Below are 18,686 nucleotides of genomic sequence, written 5' to 3'. Positions count from 1 at the left end.
AGATTAATCATAAAAGGATTATTAGGAAAATCCTGACTAATTTCTATGTTGTTAGGTTAGGTCATACCAGCTTATCAAAGTGAATTGTTTTGTATATATTCTTCTTGAAGTTCAAAGAATAGAGCAAATGATGTCCCTTTATGATATGGAAACCTTTGATCTTCTGAAGGTAGTTATTTCCATAGAAACTCTAAATCTGCTGTGGAGCATCCCAAATGCTCATTTCCTCCCATGGCTTTGGGTGATAAAAGAGGCAGATACAAGGCAGAATTGGGAAACACAGTAGCCATTGTGTGTTGACAGGGCCAAGGTGACATTTTTTTTTTCAATGTGTTGTGGGCCTTGATAGCACATTAATGACTGGCTAGTGTCCTTACCCTGTGTAATCTTGTATGGACAATCTACCTGAAGTCTAGAGGGTGGTATATTGTAATGGCCAAGAGCAAGAGATTTAAGGGAAGGTAAATAATTGCTTTAGATCCTGGCTCTGCTATTTAGTAGCTGTGTGATTGAGAGTAAGTTACATAAACTCACTGAGCCTGAGGTTCCAGGTTCCATTAAAATGGACATGACAGTAGTATACAACTCACTTAGGGATGTTGGGAGGATTGAATGAGTTAATATATGTAAAGAGGCTGAGCAGAGCCGCTGGCAGGAGGGCAGAGGGACCTAAGGAGGGGAGCAAGATGGCGCAGACTCAGGGCACCAGGGGGAAAGTCTGTTACTACTATGATGGGTTTTTGTGAGAATCCAGTAAGAAAATGAATGTGAATGTGCTTTGACACCATAAAGTGTAACGATGTGCAAGAGGTGAACTGTGACTTACAATAATTCTGAGTAGTGATGGTTATTTTTCTGTTGTGGGAGTGAATTCCCTGGAGATATAGTGAGGGGATGTTGGAAATTACATTGGATGTAGTTTCCAGTTATGTTGTATATTATGGACAAGGCCACCCAATGAAGCCTCACTGAATCTGCATGACTCACAATTTGCTCCTTAACTATGGCCTCGACTGAAAGATGGAAATTTATCACCCTCACAAAGCCAATGCTGAGGAGAGAACCAAGTACAACACTGATGACTACATTAAATTCTTGCGCTCCATCTGCCCAGGTAACATGTCCGAATACAGCAAGCAGATGCAGAGATTCTACGTTGGTGAGGACTGTCCGGTATTTGATGGCCTGTTTGAGTTCTGTCAGCTGTCTCCTGGTGGCTCTGTGGCAAGTGCCCTGAAAATAAACAGCAGATGGACATCACTGTGAATTGGGCTGGGGGCTTACACCATGCAAAGAAGTCCAAGGAATCTGACTTCTGTTACGTCAATGTCAATGATATCGTCTTGGCTATCCTGGAACTGCTGAAGTATCACCAGAGAGTGCTGTATGTTGACATTGATATTCACCATGGCGATGGCGTGGAAGAGGCCTTCTATACCACAGACTGAGTCGTGACTGTGTCCTTTCATAAATATGGAGAGTACTTCCCAGGAACTTGGGACCTACGGGATATTGGGGCTGGCAAAGGCAAGTATCAGGCTGTTACCTACCTGCTCCGAGATGGGATTGCTGACGAGTTCTATGAGGCCATTTTCAAGCCGGTCATGTCCAAAGTAATGGAGATGTTCCAGCTCAGTGCAGTCGTCTTACATTGTGGCTCTGATTTCCTGTCTGGGGATCAGTTAGATTGCTTCGATTCGACCATCAAAGGGCAAGCCAAGTGTGTGGAATTTGTGAAGAGCTTTAACCTGCCTATGCTGATGCTGGGAGGAGGTAGCTACACCATTATAATGTCTCCTGGTGCTGGACTTATGAAACAGCTGTGGCCCTGGACATGGAGATCCCTAATGAGCTTTCATACAATGACTACTTTGAATACTTTGGACCAGATTTCAAATTTCACATCAGTCTTTCCAATATGACTAACCAGAACACTAATGAGTATCTGGAAAAGCTCAAACAGCGACTGTTTGAGAACCTGAGAATGCTGACCCTCATACCTGGAGTCCAAATGCAGGCCATTCCTGAGGATGCCATTCCAGAGGAGAGTGGTGATGAGGATGAAGAAGACCCTGACAAGCACATCTCACTGTGTTCCTCGGACAAACAAATTGCCTGTGAGGAAGAGTTCTCCGACTCTGATGAGGAGGGAGAAGGAGGTCGCAAGAACTCTTCCAACTTCAAAAAAGCCAAGAGAGTCAAAACAGAAGATGAGAAAGAGAAAGACCCAGAAAAAAAGAAAGAAGTCACAGAAGAGGAGAAAACCAAGGAGGAGGAGGGTCTGAACAGACCTCTCCAGTTCTGGCTTCTTGCCAAGTTCCCCACCTTTATCTTGCACCCCCTCAGGTTTTATATTTTCTATTTCTCTGTGTATTTATATAAAAATATATTAAAATATCCTCAGGGACTAGACAGGAACCAGGGCCCTGAGCCCAGGGCACATGTGTTAGGTGAAGCTTTTCTAGTAGCTGCCTCACCACCCATCCCTCCTGAATTCTTAATTTTGAACCATAACGGGTGCCAGGTCTGGCTAGAAGGGATACACTTAAGCACCCATAGGACAAAATCTTGAAGTGCCTGCTTAGTAGCTTTGAAAAGGTGCCCTTATTGAGCATTTTGGAAGGGGTGACTGGATCTTCAGGGACTCCCTGGTCTTTTCAGACTTCTTAAAGTAACATCAGCCATTTTTAGATTGGTTCTGTTCTCATACCTTTCTACTGGCCCCCAGTAAGCCAAGAAACTCACACTGCCTGCCCTCTCTGTCCTCCCACAATTCTGCAGGTGAAGATTGGTAGTCTAGTTTCCTTTTTGAGATACTGTTTTCATTTTTGTGAGAACCTTTGTAATAAAATGGTACGTCTATACACTAAAAAATGTGTATATACAAAGAGACTGAATCCTTGGTATTCAACAAATATTAACTGTTTTATTAGTTAGCCCTCAACATCTGCAATGGACGGGAACAGTAAGAGGTTGTTTCAGGTGAGGACCATCACATCGAATTATGGATATAAGAGTAATGGAGCTAAAAGGATGAATAGAAACAGTGATTGAAAACATAGTTCTGGCATCGTAGAGTCTAGGTTCAGAGTCCAGCTCTGTGACCTTAGAAAAGTCAGTTAACTCTCAGAGCTTCACTTCAAATCATGAGGATCATGTTAATTGCTTTTTCACAGGGCGGTTTTGAAGGATCAATTATGTGATGCATATGAAATGCAAAAAAGGATTGTCCCAATCATGTGCATCTGTTATAATTCCTATCGTTAACTGGTCTTCTGTCCTTCCATCTTTCGCCATGGGCAGAACTGTGAAGTCCTAAACAGTCTGACCTCATGAGTTGAGTCCCACTGAGTTGGAATTAGTGCAAATGTACATGTAGACTCGTGTCCTCCTTTGTACTGTCCTTGAAGGATAGGTCTACTAAAAAGTGAAAGATACCATGCATATATAGCCAATTGATCAAATGTGCCAAAGCAATTTAGTGGAGGGAAAATAGTCTTTTCAACAAATAGTGCTGGATCAAGCAGATACCAATACAGGAAAAAAGTGAACATGAAATTTTACCTTGTGCCATACACAAAAATCACCTCGAAATGGATAATAAATGTAAATGGATTCTAAATGGAACCAAATATAAAACCCCAAACTCTAAAGTGTTTAGAAGACAACATAGGAGAAAATCTTTGTGACTTTGGGGTAGGGAAAAGTTCATAGATAGAATACAAAAAGCACAAAAGTATTTAAAAAATGATAAATTTAATGTTATCAAAATTAAAAACTCTTGCTCTTTGAAAGATATTGTTGAGAAAATGAAAAGTCAAACCTTGGAAGAGAAGAAAATATACACAGCACTTATATCAGACAAAATACTTATATCCAGAATATATAAATGCCTTTTACAGCTCCTTAGTGAGAAAACAACCAATAAAAATGGGCAAAAGATTTGAACAGATATTTCATGAAAGAAGATGGCCATGAATAGCCATAAAATGAATGATACAACCTAGGCTGAATTTAGGAGGGGTGTTGTATGGACTCCATAACAGTTAGGCTGGCATTTGAGGGGATGGGCAGGAAGAGAGGGCAACCCTGCTTCTTCCCACCACCTCTTCCCATACATTTCTCTGTTTTCTCCTTTCCTTTTGCTTCTTATTATCCTCTTGTCCTGAGGAGAAAAGCTTTTGGAGGGTTCAAGTTCAGTGGTCTATATTTGTCCTAAGGTCATACAGCTGGTTGTAGGCAGAACCAGAAGCCAAAGCCTAGCGTCCTGACTTCCTGGATGCAGATTCTTCATGGGCCAATGAAAGGAGTGTGGCCTGGGGTGCCATGGGCCTGGTTGGTTTCCCTTTCTTTCCACCTTCAGATTAAAGTTGTGTGGTTCTTTAAAACTGGCAGTCCAGCAGAAGTAGAGCCAGTGTTAGTTGCTGAGATCTAGTAGGTGTTTCTGTTTCACCCTGAGTGGCAGAATTACACCTTAGCACTTTGGGCAAAGATCAGCATTGGCTTTTGGCCCCCTGAATCAAGGCATAAATTTATATAGCTGTAGCAGAGTTATCCTTTCAAGCTGATGTTCTCAGTTATTTGTAAAGTTTTGTAAAACGTTTCTCTCTTGCCGGTCTGAAAAAAAAATTGTTTCCCCAGAACTGCCTAGAATCATCTGCCACTAACTAGCTGTGTGACCTTGGGCAGTCACATCCCTCTCTGCACCTCAGTTTCCTCATGAGTAAGACTGGGGATTGAACTAGTTGATCTCTGAGGGCCCTTCAGATTTGACATTTTCTACGGTCTCTTGTTCCATGATTCTGTCAACTGCCTTAACATTGAAATGCCGCCAGCATATATTTAGATATATTTTTTGCTGTCGATTTGCAGTCTCTGGGATTCCTCTGCCTTGTTTATTGCTTCCTTAGAGCTGTATTGCATAATTTGCCTGCTTATGATCTTGCTGTTTCCTATAGATGGTGTCTGAAAGGTGAAGACAAGAGTATTCAGTGCAGGGGCCCAGCCAGAGACCCCTCCCTTTCTGACAACAAAGCTATGTGTTTCTCCCTTTTCTTCTCCTCTGCCCCTCTTCCAGTTTGTTCCATTGCTACATTTGGGTTTTATGATTACATCTGCAATAGCAGGCACAGATGTTTTTCTCACTCAGTTGTATGGTTAATGGTGAAATGGATTTTTTGAGCAGATGCTCACATGTGGGTGCTATTCTTTTCTCTCCTGATACATTCTCTACACAAACAGCAGATTGTGTGTCTGGTGTGAGTTTGAGCCTACCAAGAGAAGAATTCAAGCTGAATAACACTGGGCTGATTTTCAAGCTCCTAAAAAAATAATGCAGGCACTAAATTTGACAAACTCTTTGTAGCGCCCCTGCAGCCCAGATCCAGACCTGTATCTCCAGCCTTTGCCAGTTTTACATGAGGAGGCCGAGATTAAGCATTTGTCCTTTGAAGGGCTGCCTTATGAAGGAAAACGATAACAGATTCAATTTCAAAACAGCTGGACTCAGTTGCTCTGTCACTGTGACTTCTGAGACTCAAGGCATGTTATTTAACCTCTGTTTCTTCATCTATGAGAGGGAACTGACAATACAAAGCTGGTGTGGATCATTGAAAGAATTGCCAAGTAGCAGAGGTCCCTACTTAAGTCTAATCCGTGTCCACTACTGGGCATGTACAGCTAATTGGAACTGACTGACCAGAAGTCTATTTGCACAAAGGACTGAGAAGCCTCCAGGGAGAGCGGCACATCTGTGGAAGGGTTAAGAGTTTGGGTTTAACCCAAATTTCAGTAGTGCCAGGGTTTCTCATCCTGGGCACTATTAAAATTTTGGGTCAGATAATTGTTTATTGTGATGGCTGTCCTGTTCATTGTAGGATGCATAGCAGCATCTCTGGCCTCAACCTAGCAGTGCACCCCAGCCCCCCTCAAAGTTGTGACAACTAAAATTGCTTCCAGATATTGCCAAATGTGCTCTAGCGTGGTAGGGGTCCAGCTGAGAACCACTGCCTTAGAGGCACTCAATACTGGCTTTAAATTCACTTACTCAATGTCATGCAGCTAGTAACCCCCTGGGCTTCAATATTCTCATTTGTAAAATGGGGGCTTAGCTATTTTGCAGAAGTGATTGTTGAGTGAATTAAAACAACAGATTTGTACAAACCTTGGCACATAGTAACACACTAACTCCCTACCACCATAGGACCTTTGGTTGTTTCTTTACCTTTGTCTAAGATACACTCTTTCTCTCACCCTGTGTCTATCTTGTTGTCTCCAACTCATCCTTCAGATCTCAGCTAAAGAGCCATTTCCATGGGGAAGCCTTCCTTGAGTCCTCAGACTATATCAGAGTTCAGAGGACTTGTAGCACTTATTTTGTTGATATTATACATTATAAGACTTGGGGGATCACTTCATTAACATCTGTTGGACTGCTAGACTGTAAGCTTCATGAGGGCAGGTGCTATGTCTCTCTTATTCACTGTTGAATTGTCAGAGCTCAGGACAGAGCCTGAAACAAAACATGCATTTAATAAAATATTACTGAAGGAAAGGAGGAAGGAAGAAATGAAGAGCTCAACAAACATTGCAAATATCATTAAACTTTAATTCCTCTAAGGAGTTATAGGCAGCTGATCAGCCCAGTAAACAGAATTCAGTGACAAGAGAAGAACAGTAGTTTTGTTTGTTTGTTTGTTTTTATTGAAATATAGTTGATTTACAGTGTCATGTTAGTTTCAGGTGTACAGCACAGTGATTCAGTTTATATATATATATATATATATATATATATATATATGTATGTGTATGTGTATATATATATACTTTTTCCAGATTATTTTCCCTTATAAGTTATTACTAAATATCAAGTATAGTTCCCTGTGCTATACAGTAGGTTCTTGTTGGTTATTTTATATATAGTAGTGTGTATATGTTAATCCCAAACTCCTAATTTATCACTCCCCCCCTTTCCCCTTTGGTAGTATGTAGTATAAGTTTGTCTTCTATGTGTATGGGTCTATTTCTGTTTTGTATATAAGTTCAGTTGTATCTTTTTTTTAGATTCTACATATAAGTGATATCATATGATATTTGTCTTTGTCTGGCTTACTTCACTTATTATTATAATCTCTAGATCCATCTATGTTGCTGTAAATGGCATTATTTCATTCATTTCTATAGCTGAGTAGTATTCCATTGTATAAATATACCACATCTTCTTCATCCGTCAGTGGGCATTTAGGTTTCTTCCATGTCTTGGCTAGTGTGAATAGTGCTTCAATGAACATTGGGGTGCATGTAACTTTTCGAATTATGGTTTTCTCCGGATATACAGTAAGTCCCCTACATATGAACAAGTTCCATTCTGAGAGCGCATTCATAAGTCCAATTTGTTCGTAGGTCCAACCAAGTTAGCCTAGGTACCCAACTAACACAATCGGCTATATAGTACTATACTGTAATAGGTTTACAATACTTTTCACACAAAAATACATAAAAAACAAACACAAAAAATAAAGCAAACATTTTTGATCTTACAGTATAGTATCTTGAAAAGTACAGTAGTATAGTACAACAGCTGACATATAGGGGCTGGCATCGAGTGAACAGGCAAGAAGAGTTACTGACTGGAGGAGGGAAAGGAGGTGGGAGGTGGTAGAGGTGAAGGATCATCAGCAATAGGAGATAGAAAGCAAGCTGCAATTTCACTCATGCCTGATGTTGATAGAACACACGTTCACATCTTTTGAAAGTTCACAACTTGAAGGTTTGTATGTGGGGGACTTACTGTATGCCCAGGAGAGGGATTGCAGGATCATATGGTAGCTCCATTTTTAGTTCTTTAAGGAACCTCCATAGTGGCTGTACCAATTTACACTCCCACCAATATTGTACGAGGGTTCCTCTTTCCCTACACCCTCTCCAACATTTATTATTTGTACACTTTTTGATGATGGCCATTCTGACTGGAGTGAGGTGATACCTCATTTTAGTTTTGGTTGCATTTCTCTAATAATTAGCAATGTTGAGCATTTTTTCATGTGCCTGTTGGCCACCTGTATGTCTTCTTTGGAGAAATATCTATTTAGTTCTTCTGCCCATTTTTTGATTAATACACGGAAATCTGTTGCATTTCTATACACTAATAATGAAAGATCAGAAAGAGAAATTAAGGAAACAGTCCTATTTACCATCACATGAAAAAGGATAAAAGGCCTAGGAATAAACCTACCTAAGGAGGCAAAAGACCTGTACTTTGAAAACTATAAGACGCTGATGAAAGAAACTGAAGATGACACAAACAGATTGAAAGATATACTGTATTTTGGAATTGGAAAAATCAATTTTGTCAAAATGACTATACCACCTAAGGCACACTACAGATTCAATGCAATCTCTATCAAATTACCAACGACATTTTTCACAGAACTAGAACAAAAAATTTTACAATTTGTATGGAAACACAAAAGACTCCAAATAGCCAAAGCAATCTTAAGAAAGAAAAATGGAGCTGGAGGAATCAGGTTCACTGACTTCAGACTATACTACAAAGCTACAGTAATCAAAACAGTATGGTACTGGCACAAAAACAAACATATAGATCAATGGAACAGGATAGAAAGCCCAGAAATAAACCCACGCACCTATGGTCAATTAATCTACGACAAAGGAGGCAAGACTATACAATGGGGAAAAGACAGCCTCTTCAATAAGTGATGCTGGGAAAACTGGATAGCCACATATAAAAGAATGAAATTGGAACATTCTCTAACACCATATACAAAAATAAATTCAAAATGGATTAAATACCTAAATGTAAGGCCAGATACTATAGAACTCCTAGAGGAAAACATAGGCAGAACTTGACATAAGTCTCAACAATATCTTTTTGGATCTGTGTCCTGGAGTAATGGAAATAAAACCAAAAATAAACAAATGGGACCTAGTTAAATTTAAAATCTTTTGCAAAGGAAAAAGTAAAGGAAACCATAAACAAACCCAAAAGACAACCCACGGACTGGGAGAAGATATTTGTGAACAATGCAACTGACAAGGGATTAATTTCCAAAATATGCAAACAGCTCATACAGCTCAATATCAAAAAAGAGCAGTAGTTTTAAGGGAAGTCTGTCACTCAAAACTCTCTCCAGCTTGGTTCCCATAGACTTTGTGGGATTTGGTGAGTGCAGTAAATGTAATACCTCTTTTCTACCCCAGTTTGGAACTAAAAGATTCAGACAGATGGAGATCAACAATATCATCTTCATTCCTAAAAACAGCTGGATTTAGAGAACAAAGTTTAGGTGTGCAGCAAGAATGAACCTCCTAATTCTGCACCCCAGAATTAGCTAGAGTTACCTAGTCAAAGGCTGCACTCAACAAATGCAGCACACCCCATCCAGTGGGGCCGTGCATCTCTAAAACTCATGGTGTGCCAGAACTAAGACTGTTAGCTTCCTGATGGCAGGCCTGTCCAAAAGGGAGAAGCAAGAAGTGTTAAGCTGAGTGAAGACTGTCCTCCTCCTGGGGAGAAAGGCCAGTGGTATTACTCCAGTGTATGTCCCCCCATTTAGGAACATGATACCATGGGAAAGAACATCACTCCACCTCCACTCCTGCCAACAGATTTATATCTGTATCCAAAGGAAATAGAGAATTGGCAGCAAAAACTGGCATGGGTATTTCATTAAAGAGCCTGTAATATATTGAGACTCAAGAAGTATTGCTCTGGGACTTCTCTAACTAATTACAGTGTAGAAAGGTAGAGAGGTGATCTTCTCCATTTTTCCACAGAACTCTGCAGCTGTGGCACATTGAAAGCTCCAGTACATTGATCTCACCAGTTGTTTCTGGGAGAGAATGCAGCCCCCATGGAAATGGTAGTGGGTTCCTCCAAATGTGGGTGTGATCTGTGGATGAAGTAGTACTCAGTGTAGGGCTTTCTAGTTCAGGAGAAGAGGCCGTGCTTAGTTGGCAATTTTCAGAGGCTAGTATTACAAGGACCAATGAAATTATGCATGCACCCCTATTGCATTTTATTAAAAATTTTTTTGAACTTTAGTTTTTCTTTTACTTTTTATTTTTTGTACCATATTCAAAGATTACTTTCCATTTAACATTATTACAAAATATTGGCTATATTCCCTGTGTTGTGCAATGCATCTCTGAGCCTATCTTACACCTAATATTTTGTACTTTCCACTACCCCACCCCTGTGATGCCCCCACACACACACTGGTAACCACAAATTTTTTCTCTATATCTTTGAGTCTGCTTCTTTTTTGTTATATTCACTAGTTTGATTTATTTTTTTACATTCCATATATGTGACATCATACAGTATTTGTCTTTCTTTGTCTGACAGTTTATTTAGCATAATGCCCTCCAAGTTCATCTGTGTTGATGCAAATGGCAAAATTTCATTCTTTTTTATGGTTGAGTATTCCATTGTATATATATACACTGCATTTTCTTTATCCATTCATCTGTTGATGGACACTTAGGTTGTTTCCTTATCTTGGCAATTGTAAATAATGCTGCTGTGGACATTGGGGTGCACCTATCTTTTCAAATTAGTGTTTGTGTTTATATATATATACACCCCCCCATATATATATATATATATATATATATATATATATATATATATATATATATATATATATATAACCAGGAGTGGAATTGCTGGGTCATATGATAGTTCTATTTTTAGTTTTTTGAGGAACCTCCATACGATTTTCCACAGTGGCTTCACCCATTTACATTCCCACCAACAGTGTATGAGGATTCCCTTTTCTCCACATCCTCGGCAACATTTGTTATTTGTGTTCTTTTTGATGATAGCTATTCTGACAGATGTGAGGTGATATCTCATTGTGGTTTTGATTTGCATTTCCTTGATGATTAGTGATGTTGAGCATCTTTTCATATGCCTGTTGGCCATCTGCATTTCTGCTTTGGAAAAATGTCTGTTCGGTTTTTGTGCCCATTTTTTAATCGGGTTGCTTGTTTTTTTGATGTTGAGTTGTATGAGCTGTTTATATATGTTGGATATTAATCCCTTATTGGTTATATCATTTGCAAATATCTTCTCCCATTCAGTAGGTAGTCTTTTCATCTTGTCAATGGTTTCCTTTGCTGAATGTACCCCTATTTAAAACCCTGAGCTATGTAAATCAGGCAGATTTGTACATGAGTGCAAAAGCTCTGTAAGCTGTAAATCCATTCAAATACGAAGGGCTATTGAAACTTTCCTTTTCATGGTTTCATTTGTTGCATTTCTAACCTGATACACTTTTAGGACCTCAGGTGTTCATGATATTTTAGTGCCCATTTGCTGTGGTGTGGCTACTTTTCAGAATCAAGACATGGGTAGGTAGGCGTGGTGGCTTGAGAACAAAATAGAATGATCCATGCCAGTACTCAACGAAGCCTTGGTGTTCTTGTACAGTCAGATACATTAAAATAGTTATTCACTAATTTATTCATTAAACCTCAACTTACTAAGTAGCCTGTGAGAGGTTTGCTTTCACCAGTTTTAAACTGGGAATAATACCAATAGCTCATTCTCAGCACTGTTAATGCGGATTTAAATGAGGTAATGAATGCAAGGTACTTACTGTAGTTTCAAGCACATGTTTGTTTGTTTTAATCCATAACACTTATTACTACCATTATATTATACAATATATTTCTTTGTATATAGTCTACCTTCCCCTGCCAAAATGCAAGCTCTGTGAAGGCAGGGACTTGATTTTGGTTTTGAATCTCCAGAGCCTTGCAAAGTGGAGGTGCTCAATAATTACTAGTTGAATGAATTAATGAACATTCAATAAATAAGTTTCCCTAAATTCCAGACTCGTGTGCTATGTCCTAATCTTCATTTCTGCTTGAATGACCAATAGACAACTTAAACCTATGATGTCCAAACTAAACCCTTGGTTCCCACTGTACCACCTTCCCCTCAACGACAAATCAGCTTCTCTTTGTGTTTTTCATTTTAGTAAATGGTAACTCCATCATTCCAGTTGCTCTAACCAACAACTTTAGAATCATCCTTAGGTACTTTCTTTTTCTAATCCTTCACTTCTAATCTATCAGCAAGTTCTGTTCCCTCTATCTCCAAAATATATCTAAAATATAACCATTGCCTAGAGCTTCCACTGCTATCCACCTAGTCCAAGTCACCATCATTTCTTGCCCAGAAAATTGCTTCTATGATTATCATCTAATTGTGTCCTTCTTATCATATATTTATTTTTTAAAATATAAATATGATCATATCACATCTCTGCTCAAATGTTCTGAAAACCTCCCAAGCCACTGTACTTAAAATACTACTCCTGCACTTTATTCCTTTACTCTACTCAACTTGTCATAATATATATCACTACTTGACTTTATATGATTTGTTTGGTTATCTATTGCTATCCAGTAGAATATAAACTCCAAAGAGTCTTTGTAATTTTCTTCATATATCCTTCAGTCTAGAACACTGCATGGCAACAATGATGACTGACGTCTGTCACGTGTGTGACTGTGTGTCTGTGTGAATGTGTGGCTGTATCAGTGTGAGATTATGTGTGAGTGTGTGAGTGTGACTGTGTGAGTATATGTAGTAGTGGATGAGAGTGAGAATGTGTGAGAGAGAAATTAAAAACTTTACAGACAAGCAAATGCTAAGAGAATTCAGCACCACCAAACCAGCTTTACAACAAATGCTAAAGGAGCTTCTCTAAGCAGGAAACACAAGAAAAGGAAAAGACCTACAATAACAAACCCAAAACAATTAAGAAAATGGGAATAGGAACATACATATCGATAATTACCTTAAATATAAATGGATTAAATGTTCCCACCAAAAGACATAGACTGGCTGAATGGATACCAAAAAAAAAGACCTGTATATATGCTGTGTACAAGAGATTCGCTTCAGACCTAGGGACACATACAGACTGAAAGTGAGGGGATGAAAAAGATATTCCATGTAAATGGAAATCAAAAGAAAGCTGGAGTAGCAATTCTCATATCAGACAAAATAGACTTTAAAATAAAGACTATTACAAGAGACAAAGAAGGACACTACATAATGATCAAGGGATCAATCCAAGCAGAAGATGTAACAATTGTAAATATTTATGCACCCAACATAGGAGCACCTCAATACCTAAGGCAAATGCTAACAGCCATAAAAGGGGAAATCGACAGTAACACACTCATAGTAGGGGACTTTAACAGCCCACTTTCACCAATGGACAGATCATCCAAAATGAAAATAAATAAGAAAACACAAGCTTTAAATGATACATTAAACAAGATGGACTTAATTGATATTTATAGGACATTCCATCCTAAAACAAGAGAATATACTGTCTTCTCAGTGCTCATGGAACATTCTCCAGGATAGATCATATCTTGGGTCACAAATCAAGCCTTGGTAAATTTAAGAAAATTGAAATTGTATCAAGTATCTTTTCCGACCACAATGCTATGAGACTAGGTATAAATTACAGGAAAAAATCTGTAAAAAATACACACACATGGAGACTAAACCATACACTACTTAATAGCCAAGAGATCACTGAAAAAATCAAACAGGAAACCAAAAAGTACTTAAAAACAACTGACAATGAAAACACGATGACCCAAAACCTATGGGATGCAGCAAAAATAGTTCTAAGGAGGAAGTTTATAGCAATACAGTCCTACCTCAAGAAACAAGAAACATCTCAAATAAGCAACCTAACCTTACACCTAAAGCAATTAGAGAAAGAAGAACAAAAAGACCCCCAAGTTAGCAGAAGGAAAGAAATCATAATGGTCAGATCAGAAGTAAATGAAAAAGAAATGAAGGAAACAGTAGCAGAAATCAATAAAACGAAAAGCTGGTTCTCTGAGAAGATAAACAAAATTGATAAACCAATTAGCCAGACTCATCAAGAAAAAAAGGGAGAAGACTCAAATCAATAAAATTAGAAATGGAAAAGGAGAAGTAACGAATGACACTGTAGAAATACAAAGGATCTTAAGAAATTACTACAAGCAAATATATGCCAATAAAATGGACAACCTGGAAGAAATGGACAAATTCTTAGAAAAGCACAGCCTTCCAATTCTGAACCAGAAAGAAATAGAAAATATAAACAGACCAATCACATGCACTGAAATTAAGACTGTGATTAAAAATCTTCCAACAAACAAAAGCCCAGGACCAGATGGCTTCACAGTCGAATTGTATCAAACATTTAGAGAAGAGCTAACACCTATGCTTCTCAAACTCTTCCAAAATATAGCAGAGGGAGGAACACTCCCAAACTCATTCTATGAGGCCACCATCACCCTGATACCAAAACCGAACAAAGATGTCACAAAGAAAGAAAACTACAGGCCAATATCACTGATGAACATACATGCAAAAATCCTCAACGAAATACTAGTGAATAGAATCCAACAGCACATTAAAAGGATCATACACCATGATCAAGTGGGGTTTATTCCAGGAATGGAAGGATTCTTCAATATATGCAAATCAATCAATGTGATACACCATATTAACAAATTGAAGGAGAAAAACCATATAATCATCTCAATAGATGCAGAAAAAGTGTTGGACAAAATTCAACACCCATGTATCATAAAAGCCCTCCAGAAAGTAGGCATAGAGGGAACTTACCTCAACATAATAAAGGCCATATATGACAAACCCACAGCCAACGTCGTTCTCAATGGTGAAAAACTGAAACCATTTCCTCTAAGATCAGGAACCAGACAAGGTTGTCCACTCTCACCAGTATTATTCAACATAGTCTTGGAAGTTTTAGCCACAGCAATAGGAGAAGTAAAAGAAATAAAAGGAATCCAAATTGGAAAAGAAGTAAAGCTGTCACTGTTTGCACTGTTTACATGTATAGTAATACATGGAGAATCCTAAAGATGCTACCAGAAAACCACTAGAGCTAATCAATGAATTTGGTAAAGTTGCAGGATACAAAATTAATGCACAGAAGTCTCTTGCATTCCTATACACTAATGATGAAAAATCTGAAAGAGAAATTAAGGAAACACTCCCATTTACCATTGTAACAAAAAGAATAAAGTATCTAGGAATAAACCTACCTAAGGAGACAAAAGGCCTGTATGCAGAAAACTATAAGACACTGATGAAAGAAATTAAGGATGATACAAACAGATAGAGAGATATACCATGTTCTTGGATTTGAAGAATCAACATTGTGCAAATGACTCTACTACCCAAAGCAATCTACAGATTCAATACAATCCGTATCGAACTACCAATGGCAGTTTTCACAGACATAGAACAAAATAACATCACAATTTGTATGGAAACACAACAGACCCTGAATAGCTAAAGCAATCTTGAGAAAGAAAAATGGAGCTGGAGGAATCAGGCTCCCTGACTTCAGACTATACTACAAAGTTACAGTAATCAAGACAGTATGGTACTGGCAGAAAAACAGAAATGTAGATCAGTGGAACAGGATAGAAAGCCCAGAGATAAACCCACACACATAAGGTTACGTTACGTTTGATAAAGGAGGCAAGAATATACAATGGAGGAAAGACAGCCCCATCAAAAAGTGGTGCTTTTAATACTGGACAGCTACATGTAAAAGAATGAAATTTGAACACTTCCCAACACCATACACAAAAATAAATTCAAAGTGTATTAAAGACCTAAATGTAAGACCAGACACTATAAATCTCTTAGAGGAAACATAGGCAGAACAGTCTGTGATGTAAATCACAGCAAGATCCTTTTTAACCCACCTCATAGAGAAATGTAAATAAAAGCAAAAATAAACAACTGGGACCTAATGAAACTTAAAAGCTTTTGCACAGCAAAGGAGACCATAAATAAGATGAAAAGACAACCCTCAGAATGGGAGAAAATATTTGCCAACGAAGCAACTGACAAAGATCAATCTCCAAAATTTACAAGCAGCTCATACAGCTCAATATCAAAAAAACAAACAACCCAATCCAAAAATATGCAGAAGACCTAAATACACATTTCCACAAAGAAGATATACAGATTGCCAACAAACACAAGAAAGGATGCTCAACATCACTAATCATTAGAGAAATTCAAATCAAAACTACAATGAGGTATCACCTCACTCCAGTCAGAATGGCCATCATCAAAAATTCTACAAACTGGGGCTTCCCTGGTGGCGCAGTGGTTGAGAGTCCGCCTGCCGATGCGGGGGATGCGGGTTCGTGCCCCGGTCCGGGAGGATCCCGCGTGCCGCGGAGCGGCTGGGCCCGTGGGCCGTGGCGGCTGGGCTTGTGCGTCCGGAGCCCGTGCTCCACAATGGGAGAGGCCACAGCAGTGAGAGGCCCATGTACCGCAAAAAAAAAAAAAAAAAATCTACAAACTGTAAATGCTGGAGAGGGTGTGGAGAAAAGGGAACCCTCTTGCACTGTTGGTGGGAATGTAAATTGATACAGCCACTATGGAGAACAGTATGGAGGATCCTTAAAAATCTAAAAATAGAACTACCATATGACCCAGCAATCCCACTACTGGGCATATACCCTGAGAAAACCATAATTCAAAAAGAGTCATGTACCAAAATATTCATTGCAGCTCTATTTACAATAGCCAGAACATGGAATCAGCCTAAGATTAATTGATAGATGAAAGGATAGAGAAGATGTAGCACATATGTACAACAGAGTATTGCTCAGCCATATAAAGAAGTGAAATTGAGTTATTTCTAGTGAGGTGGATGGACCTAGAGACTGTCATACAGAGTGAAGTAAGTCAGAAAGAGAAAAACAAATACCGTATGCTAACACATATATATGGAATCTAAAAAAAAATTGTTTTGAAGAAACTAGGGGCAGGACAGGAATAAAGACGCAGACATAGAGAATTGACTTGAGGACACGGGAAGGGGTAAGGGTAAGCTGGGACGAAGTGAGAGAGTGGCATGGACATATATACACTACCAAATGTAAAAAGATAGCTAGTGGGAAGCAGCCACATAGGACAGGGAGACCAGCTCGGTGCTTTGTGACCACCTAGAGGGGTCGGATAGGGAGAGTGGTAGGGAAACGCAAGAGGGAGGAGATATGGTGATATATGTGTATGTGTAGCTGATTCACTTTGTTATAAAGCAGAAACTAACACACCCTTGTAAAGCAATTATACTCCAATAAAGATGTTAAAAAATTTAAAAAAAAGATAAAAGCCACCGTATAGGGAGCAAAATATTGAATAAAACCTGAAAAAGAAAATAAGGGATATCCAGCCTGGCATTATCATGCATAGAGTAAGTATTATGTGAAAATCTTGACTATAATAACAATAATTTCACTGAAATAAAGGCAAGAAAAAATTATAGAACAGATATACAGTAAACTATAAATTATTTTATATTATTAATCATGCGTATATTGTCAGCCCACCAACAGAACATCCAGACATGTATAATATATTAATTCTGTCACATTTGATATTTTCCCTACATTTAGTAATATAAAAAGCATATATTTATACATTTAAAAAATTCTCAACATGAAGGTAAGATACCGAGGTAGAATATATCGTATTTAACATATGTGGACTTCTATTTAAACTTTTTTCTTAGCACCACATATTTTAGGGGTGGGCCTGTCTAATACTGCTTCCACCCAGGTCAAAGCTACCCTCAGGTCTCATCTGAATTATTGCAGTAGTCTTCTCACTGTTTTCCCTGCTACATGCCATCACGCCATCTATTCTTAACAGTGTAGTCAGGGTGACTGCTGAAATGTAGTCAGATTGAATCATTCCTATATTCAAAACCCTTCAAAGGTTCTTAGTGTCTTCAAAGCATATCTTCAAAGCATTACAATGGCTTACAAAGGTCCCACAGCCCCTTGTTATCTCTGAGTTTCATCTACTACTACCCTTCCTAGCTTATTGCCTTCTCTTTTACTTAGTTTTCATACTACTGTTCAAGGCACACTTCTGCCTCAGGGCTTTTTCATTCATTCCAATGACACTTATGAGCAGTGATTCATCTGAGAATGTGTTAGATCCCCCTCATAGGGGTTCCCATAACCCTCTGAACTTCCATGTCAAACATTTGCCATAATTTATTATATCAGTTTAGGTATTGGTTTCCGTAAGTGGATTTCGAGGGTCCTGAGAACAGGGAACCTGAGAGCCATATCCTCAGTGATTAACACAGTGTCTGGCAATAATAAGAGGTGTTTTAGTGTTTGTGTACTTTTCTAAGCACTGACTATATATTAAGTGATTAATCCTAACAAATCATTTGAACAGGTATTATTACTCCCCAATTTACAGACGAACAAGGCACAGAGATTAAGCAAATTGCCCAAGGTCACAAAGAATAATTGCTAGAGCCAGAATTTGAACCTAGCCTGACTGCCCAGCTCCAGAGCTTTTGCTCCAAACCAACATATTGTACTGCCTCTGGAGCAAGATAAATGTTAACGCTGCAATACACGTTTTATAAATGAATGCACAGAGGATAGGGCACGTGTAGGCTCAGTGGATGGCACTTATGGAAGACAACCTGTCTTGTCTAGAGAGGCTAAAAAGACCCCTGTGCCAGTAGGCAGTGACTCTGAACCCACTGAAAACACAAGGGTGACCCATAGACACCTGATTTTTCTCCATGATCGTCACAACTAGCTGAGTGTGCCATATT

The 18,686-nt window shown here is 38.7% G+C and overlaps 1 pseudogene across 1 annotated transcript; it reads left to right on the top strand.

Moving 5' to 3' along the window:
- The first annotated feature begins 686 nt into the window (after nt 1–686).
- Nucleotides 687–5,479, top strand: LOC308609277 (histone deacetylase 1-like; annotated as a pseudogene). Its single transcript has 3 exons — nt 687–742; nt 927–2,346; nt 5,377–5,479. The product of its transcript is annotated as a histone deacetylase 1-like (transcript).
- Nucleotides 5,480–18,686: the final 13,207 nt, after the last annotated feature.

Source organism: Mesoplodon bidens (assembly GCF_964165515.1).
Source record: "Mesoplodon bidens genome assembly, chromosome: X".
Classification (NCBI taxonomy): Eukaryota; Metazoa; Chordata; class Mammalia; order Artiodactyla; family Ziphiidae; genus Mesoplodon; species Mesoplodon bidens.
Note: the sequence above shows the minus strand (reverse complement) of the source record. Positions and strands in the feature narration are given on the sequence as shown.